At 43.7% G+C, this 8,645-nt stretch overlaps 1 pseudogene; it reads right to left on the minus strand.

The window, feature by feature from the left end:
• Positions 1-5,260: 5,260 nt before the first annotated feature.
• LOC138759782 (cell division control protein 42 homolog pseudogene) lies at positions 5,261-6,306 on the minus strand (annotated as a pseudogene).
• Between the last annotated feature and the right edge of the window lie 2,339 nt (positions 6,307-8,645).

Genomic DNA, 8,645 nt, shown 5'->3' on the forward strand with positions numbered 1-8,645 from the left:
TGGAAAATCTTGCTTGACAAACCTATCTGAATTCTTTGAAAATGTGATGAGTGGGCAGGATAAAGGAGTTTCAGTGGATTTTAGGACAAGAGGGCACAACTTCAGGGTTGTAGGGCCTCTGTTTTGAACAGAGCTGTAGAGGAATTTCTTTAGCCAGAGGGTGGTGAATCTGTGGAATTTGTGGAACAGGTGGTTGTGGAGGCCAGGTCATTGGGTGTATCGAATTCAGAGATAGAACCATAGAAAACTACAGCACAGAAAACAGGCCATTCGGCCTTTCTCTTCTGTGCTTAAACATAATTCCTCTAGTCCCATTGATCTGCACCCATTCCATAACCCTCAGACCACTCCCATCCACGTATCTATCCAATTTATTCTTAAAACATTAGAGGGAACTCACATTTACCACGTCAGATGACAACTTGTTCCACACCCCCACCACTCTCTGAATGAAGTTTCCCCTAAATCTTTCAGCTTTCACCCTAAAGCCATGTCCTCTTTTATTTATCTCTCCCAATTTAGGTGGAAAGAGCCTACTCACATTTACTCTGTCTATTCCCCTCATTCTTCTATGCAGAAAGGAATAAAGTCCCAACCTGTTTAATCTTTCCTTGTAAATCAACTCCTGAAGACTTGGCAACATCCTGGTAAATCTTCTCTGCGATCTTTCGATCTTATTCATATCTTTCCTGTAGTTTGACAACCAGAATTGCACTCCAAATTTGACCTCACCAATGTCTTATACAACCCTTACCATCACATCCCAATTACTCTATGATTTTTGAATGCCAAGAAGCCAAAAGCTTTCTTTACAACCCCATCTGCATGTGATGCCATATTCAGGGAACTGTGAATTTGTACTCCTGGATCCCTTTGTTCCTCTACACTTCTAATTTCATGTCTGGTGAATTATTTTTCAATCTGTGAGGTCAGTTCGGCTCCAAAAAAATTTGGATAAATGAGGATTTCGGAGAATCCGATTTTGGATAATCGGAGTTATACTGTAATTTATTATCATGTACCTATGTAACATTTAGTTGATGGAACCAATAAAGATATTGAAGAGAAAAAACAGCTCACTGAGACAAAGGGTATACTGGAGACACTCAGTAGTTATGAATTCTTAGTTATTCTTATATTCTGGAGTAAAATGGGAGACAAGGTTTTCACCTTGTCTCCCATTTTAACATATCCATATGTTTACAGAAAAGTCATCGAGATCTGGTAACGACTTTTCATTTGATTCAACTTTTTGAAACAGATATGCAAAACATGTGAAATGAGTATGAATCTCAATTCAAACAGATTGAGAATTAAGCCACCGGGTTAGCTGGAAAATGTGTAATTAATACTGAATACAAGCAGCACTGAGAGCGTAAAAAAGAAAGATTCCATGAAGAAATTGTAGAGGGTGAATGAATATTCGATGCCCGAAAGAAATTTATAGTTGAATCCTACTTAGTGTCCTTAGATTCTGCACGTAAAAGATTTGAGCATTTTAGAAATGTGGTTCCAAATTTAGTGATTTAGATCTGAATCATTTTGACAATGCAGATAATGTGAACAAATTAGAATTTTTAGCAGACACTCACTCAGACGCCATCGACATTCAAACTCAAATCGTGTAAGAGTTTCTTTCATTCAAAGGCATACAAAGAGATGAGCACCAGCAGTGAGGCACATTCAAGTGTCGAGAAACTGACCATCAGCCATGTACTAAAATTCATTATCGCCAATGACATGTTCCATGTATCATAACCTGTCCACATTGTAACTCATTTTTCTGACCTTACCAATAACTAGTGCAGTTGTGGAACGATCGTTTAGCCGGCTCAAACACATAAAGTCCTACCTTGGTTCTACAATGGGCAAGGACGGATTATCTAGGTTGGTTTTGGTCTCCATTGAAAGACAGTTGGCTACTGAGGTTGATTATAATAAAGTAATACATAACTTTGCTAGAATGAAGCCGAGATTAAAGAAGCTGTTGTAGTTGCTTTATACGTTTTTCATATTGCTTCATTTTCTTTTCATTGATGTTAAATACAAAATAAAAATGTATAAATTATGTACTCACTAGAAGTTAAACCTGGCCATGCCCCTGCCTGTGTGCTTTTCACTGAGGACTGAGGACCAGAGAATGCTGTTTCGTCGAGTTGTATTTGTCCAGTCTGAAGAATTTCATCCTGAACTTGAAACTCAAATAAGGAAAATAGACATCCCAGGGCTTTGTCGAAAAGAGGAAAATGGTCATAAGTGGAATTATGAAAGCAATTTTATTTGAACAGAGCCTAAATACCCCATCACCAAAAGCTCTCAAAAACTTCTACAGATGTACTATGGAGAGCATTCTGGCTGGTTGCATCACTGTCTGATATGGAGATGCCAACTCTCAGGACAAGAATAAACTCCAGAGGGTTGTTAACTCGGCCTGCAACATCACAGGCATCGGACTCTACTCCATCGAGGACATCTACATGAGGCAGTGTCTTAAAAAAACAGCCTCCATCCTCAAAGACCTGCACCAGCCAGGCCATGCCCTCTTCACTCTGCTACCATCGGGGAAAAGGTACAGGAGCCTAAAGATGAGCACTCAGCGGCACAAGGACAGCTGCTTCCCCACTACCATCAGATTCCTGAATAATCAATGAACCAAAGACTTTTCATGCAGTATTATTTTTATTTTTGTTGTAAGATGGTTATAATATGGATGTTTGCTCTATGACGCTGCCACAAAAACACCGAATTTCATGACTTGCTCATGACCATAAATCCTGGTTCTGATAAAAATATTCAGCAGAAAACACAAAATAATCATTAATTCCAGTGATATAATGATAAAAGGGAACAAGTTCAAAGAGTGTGCAATACATAAAGCCACAAATATAGTTATCAAGCTGTGGTGAATGTCCGCCAAGCTGCCTGTCTCCCCTCTGGCGAGCCTTGCTGTACTAACATTGGCTGTGCATTATCTCTACTGTAAAGGACACTCCCCTTGGGTATAACTGTATATGCATCTATTGTCTTTCATTATTGTACCATGAGATTCTGCTAATAAAAGCCCTGATTATTGTTCGACCACATCGTCTTTGTCTACTTCATCAACTGGCCCTTCACAAGCTTACTTCAAATTTAATAAAAAGCCACAATAAGAAGTGGAAGTAAATGATTGTTAGTCTTTGTGAATTTGTCTCATTTGTTTACGAGCTGCAGAGCTAATAACACTGCCATCTATCTGAAATACACCTTGCAGTGAATGCTGGAAATTCTCAGAACAGAGCCAATGTTTCAGACTAATGGTCATTGATCTAACCCTAACCCAGGGGTCCCCAAAGTGGTCCATAAATACCTGGGTTGTCGAAAGGGGGTCGAAGTACACCGAGGGGGCTGGGCATATCAATATGAAATCAAGTCGTCACCTTTATTTATTATTCATACCGTGCTCGTACAGTAAAGTCGAGATAGTGTTTCTCCAGGACCACGGAGCATATTTACATAAGTATACATTAGAATAGAAGTTAAACACATGAAATATTAAAATATTAAGACATATACAGTAAAAATGCACGGGAATTCAGGATGGCTTGGGGGAAAGAATTTTCCCAATCTGGACATAAGGGCCCGATTGCTATGGTTCATCCTACCAGATGGCAGAAAGGAGAGCAGTTTACATGAGGGGAGTGTGGAGTCCTTCACAATATTGCCTTTCGCCTGCATCGAGTGTTGTAGACATCCTTCATGGTAGGAAGAGAACCCCCAATGATCTTTTCCACTGACTTCACTGTCCTCTGCAGGGTTTTGTGATCCAAGGTGGTACAGCTTCCAAACCAGGCGGTGATGCAGTTGCACAGGATGCTCTCAATACATGCTCTGTAGAATGTAGTGAGGATGGAGGGTGGGAGATGAAATTTCCTCAGCCTTTGCAGGAAGTAGAGGCGCTGCTGGGCTTACTTGTCTATGGAGCTGGTGTTAAGGGACCAGGTGAGATTCTCCGTCAGGTGCACTCCAAGGAGCTTGATACTCTTGACGACCTCAATGGTCCAGCCATCAATGGTCAGCGGAGTGTGGTCTCCCCGGCCACTCCTGAAGTCAACAACCATCTCTTCTGTTTAATTGACAGTTGTTGGCTCTGCACCAGTCCATTAGCAACTGCATCTCATCTCTGTACACTGAGGCCCCCCCACGGTTGTGTCGTCAGCGAACTTGATGATGTGGTTTGAGCTGTGTTTAGCTGCACAGTCGTGACTCAGCAGAGTTGCAGCTCATTCAATGACCATATGCAGACACAAAGCACATGGCCAAAGGCTTTTATGTCCTGAAGCTATATGCTCCTGGCCTGGATCAAAGACTAGAATTGAGGGAGGAGACGAGGGTGCTTAGCCTTTATTGGGAAACTATAGGGAGGAGTATACCAGGTCGGAGGCGGGCCAGCCAAAACAGTCCTGTGAGATCCCCCAACTGCATTACCATGTTCCACCATACAGAGTGAACAGCCGTAGACTAAGCACGCAGCCCTGGTGGGGGGGAAGCATGCTCATGTGATGACCTTGGAAGTATTGTTACTGATCCGGACTGCTTGAGCTCTCCCTGACAGGAAGTCAATAATCCATTTGCAGAGGGAGGTGTTTAGACCCAGCAAGCTCAGCTTCCCTATCAGGTACTGAGGTGTGACTGTGCCGAATGCCAAGCTGAAGTCGCTAAACAGCATTCGAACATATGAGTCCTTATTTTCCAGGTGGGTGAGAGCTAGGTGGAGGGTGGTGGCAATTACATCATCCATAGAGCAGTTAGATCTATGTGCAAACTGCAGGGGGGGGGGGGGGGGTCCAGTAATGGGGGCAGCAGGATCTTTTTTTTTAAAGGCCATTAACAAAGTTTAATATTTTGAAAAAAGTATATACAAAGAACTCAACATGAAATAAGATCTTTTTAAACCAAAGTTACAAGGATAATGAAACACTTCAAAATGGAAATCAAAAAATTTGGTCAAATCTTAACACTGAACTCTACAAGATATCCTTTTGTATTCCCACAGGAATCCAATCTGCATGTGTACATCGGTCTTAACAGTTCATTCATTGATCAGATTGCAGGGAAACGCTCGGCTTGGGCCAAAACCATTTTGGTGCCATCACTGCAACCCATCCTTGAACTTAATGGCATAATTTTGGCCTTCCAAATTTGGATTAATAGAAACAAAAACTCATAATGCATGTAACAATCCAGTCAGAATTTAGCCAAAAGTTAAAACTCCCCAAGGTGCAAGGGACTCAGTTGCAACTGCGAATCTTTTCGCCTTGTGACATCAGACTAATGTAGCTTGGTGACACAATGTGGAACAGTGATGCCCGGATGTTGGATGTAGCATTGAGGAGTGTGGCAATCTTACAAAAAGCCATTCGTTCATTAAACAGAAGCAATACTGTGCAAGTTTCATGTCTGTGACAAGGAATTTTATAAACAGCAGATTAAAACCTAGTTGTGGACAAGTATCCAGTGGAAAATAAATTGAACAGAAAATTCATTATGTCTACTTAAATGTTACATTAGAAGGGGACAAATTTTACCATTGGCTATTCTATTCCTCCCATCAGCGCCCTCGTGGTTGTGTGCAGGATGATTTAATTTTTTTTAAACAATGCTTCAATAGGTCAGCCTGCAGACATTGCTCATAACAATGAACAAGGATGTCTTTTCTTCTTCGGTTCTGGTGGCTCCAGGGCTGCCAATATTGCTTCGTCAAATGCATTCTTTAGTCCTTTTTGTGTCAGGGCAGAACAGTCGACGTATTTGACGGCTTTCAGGTCCTTGGCCAGTTTTTTCTGCATTATCCAGGATGATGGGCTTCTGTTTGTTCTTTGCAAGTTTCTCAATGGTTGAAGAGTCATCCCTTCGAACGATTTGAGTCCCAACCAGCAGGAATGCTTGAGTGATCTCAGGCACCCACTTTTCTTTGACATTTTCAAATGATGATGGTGACACAACAGAAAATCACACAAGAAAATCATCAATCTGTGGATAACTCAGTGGTCGTAATCGATCATAATCTTCTTGACCTGCAGTGTCAAACAGTCCTAAGGTATATGGTTCCCCTTCAATCGTAACTGTCACAGTATAATTATCAAATACCGTGGGAACATACTCTGAGGGAAATTTGTTTGTTGTATAGGAGATTAAGAGACAAGTTTTACCGACAGCACCGTCACCAACTACAACGCATTTAATAGTCTGCATAGTTGGAGGTTGCCTTCAGGTCTCCACCTTTACTGTATGGAATCCTATTGCCGTATCCCCACCAAGATTCCGACTACACTGGGCATTAATGACTGCATGGGGTTTCAGGCAGCAAGATCTTGATGTGCCCCATGATGAGTCTCTAGAAGCATTTCATACAATGGGCATGAGTGCCATAGGGCAGTACTCATTGGGGTAGGACACAGACAAATTCTTTGGACGGGGACAATGGTGGCAGCTTTGAAGCACGTGGGACCACGACACTTCTCAGGGAGATGTTAAAGGTGTCAGTGAGAACATCTGCCAGCTGAGCCGCCACATCCCCTGAGCACTCTGCCGGGAATGTAATTGGGTCCAGCAGCTTTCTGTGGGTTGACCTTGCCTAACTCTCTCTTCACATCGGCCACTACAAGACACAGCACCTGATCATTTGAAGGAGAGGTGGACTTCGCCACCACATCGTTTTTAACCTCAAAACGCGCATAGAAGTTGTTCAGTGCATCTAGGAGGGAGCCATCAACAGCACAGGCAGATGGTGTAGCCTTGTGGTTGGATCCCCTTCCACATGCGTCGCATGTCCTTGCTGACCAGGAAGTGACTATGAATGAGTATGAATGCATTGGGAACATGCATGCTTTGCTTCCCTGATGGCTCTTGCAATAGCGAAGGCTACCTTGTCATCCGCTCTGAAGGCAGCGCCACGGTTCCTGAGCAGTGCACACACCTCCGCAGTTGTCCATGGCTTCTGATTAGAGTGAGTAATGATGGACTTGGGCACAGTGATGTCGTGAGTACACTTACTAATGTAGCTGGTCACTGATGCAGTATACTCCTCCAGATTGATGCAGATGCCACCAGTTACTGCTTCCTTGAACATGTTCCTGTCAGTGCATTCAAAGCAGTCTTGAAGTGCATGAATGGCACCCGCTGGCCAGGTTTTGACCTGCTTCAGAACTGGTCTGGAGCGTTTGACAAGCAATCTGTATGCTGGGATTAGTATTACAGAGATCTGGTCTGAGTATCTGAGGTGAAAGTGACAGGGCTCCACCCGATATGTGTCAAAATCAGCTAATCATGCCTACCTCTTGCAAGAGCTGGCCTTGGAGGCCACCATGTTGTTTTTGGCTGCGAGCTCTTAATAAGCTGAGAGTGAACCAGAGGATGAAGACACATGGATGGAGCAGAGAATCAAGTGAGGTATGTGTTTTTCATGTTAGGCGGGTTTTGGTCAAGGGTGCTGGACCCCCAACCCAAGACAGCGCTTGCCGCCACCCACCCAGCACTGCTCCGCTCCTTCCCAGAGAGCACCCACTGTCACCTCCCCCAGACAGTACCTGCTACCACCCACCCCTGCCCAGACAGTGCCTGCAATAACACCCCCCCCCCAGACAATACTCGCCACATGGCACCTTTTCCATGTGCTCTCGTGATTTCAGAACTTGGCTACGTCCCTGACTCACCCATGGCTAAGGACATTTTAAATATTTCTGCCAGGGCCCCTGTAATTTCTACGCTAGTCTCCCTCAAGGTCCGAGGGTGTATCATGTCATGCCCAGGAGATTGATCTGCCTTTATTTGCTGTAAGGCAGCAAGCACCTCCTCCTCTTTAATCTCTTTATGTTCCATGGCTCTAGATAGAGATTAGCCTGGGCATCATAGGTTATGGGGAGAAGGTTGGGCAGTGGGACTGAGTGGGAAAATGAATCAGCTCATGATTAAATGGCAGGATGAACTTGATGGGCTGAATGGCCTATTTCTGCTCCTAGGGAAAACACAGGATTCTGTTGACATTGTGGTTCACACAAATGCTGGAGAAACTCTGCAGGTCAAACAGGGCCTTTATGTAGCAAAGGTGAAGATGTGCCACCAACGTTTCGGGCCGGAGCCCTTCATCACCTTGATGTATCTTCACCATTGCTACATAAAGGTCCTATTTGACCTGCTGAGTTTATCCAGCATTGTGTGTGTTATTTCTGTTCCTATGTCTTCTGGTTCCCCAGCTCTGCATGCACAAAGCCAAACACCCTCCCCATCCCACCATCAATTCTCACCTTTCCTCTCTCCTGTCCATGTCCAATTAGTGCCTTTTGTCTGTTAGCCTGTACTCCTCCCCCTGCCTTTTCTTTCCATCTCCCCAGCCTTTTAATTCAGGAGCCTGCCTGCTTTTCACTTGTACCTTGAAGAAGGGCTCAGGTCCGAAACTTCAGTTATATATTTTTACCTCCTATGGGCGCTGAGTTCCTCCAGCATTTCTGTGCTTTTATTACAGGCCCCCATTCCCAAAGGTACTGACCCTGAAGTCCCCTTCCCTGGTGGACTAACCCTAAGGTGCTCCAATAATGAGGTACTGAAGATGATGTGCCTTCTCTCTGAGATACAGTTTCTGAGTTGCCCATTCCCTCAGTAGAAGC

Source organism: Narcine bancroftii, chromosome 4, assembly GCF_036971445.1.
Source record: "Narcine bancroftii isolate sNarBan1 chromosome 4, sNarBan1.hap1, whole genome shotgun sequence".
Classification (NCBI taxonomy): domain Eukaryota; kingdom Metazoa; phylum Chordata; class Chondrichthyes; order Torpediniformes; family Narcinidae; genus Narcine; species Narcine bancroftii.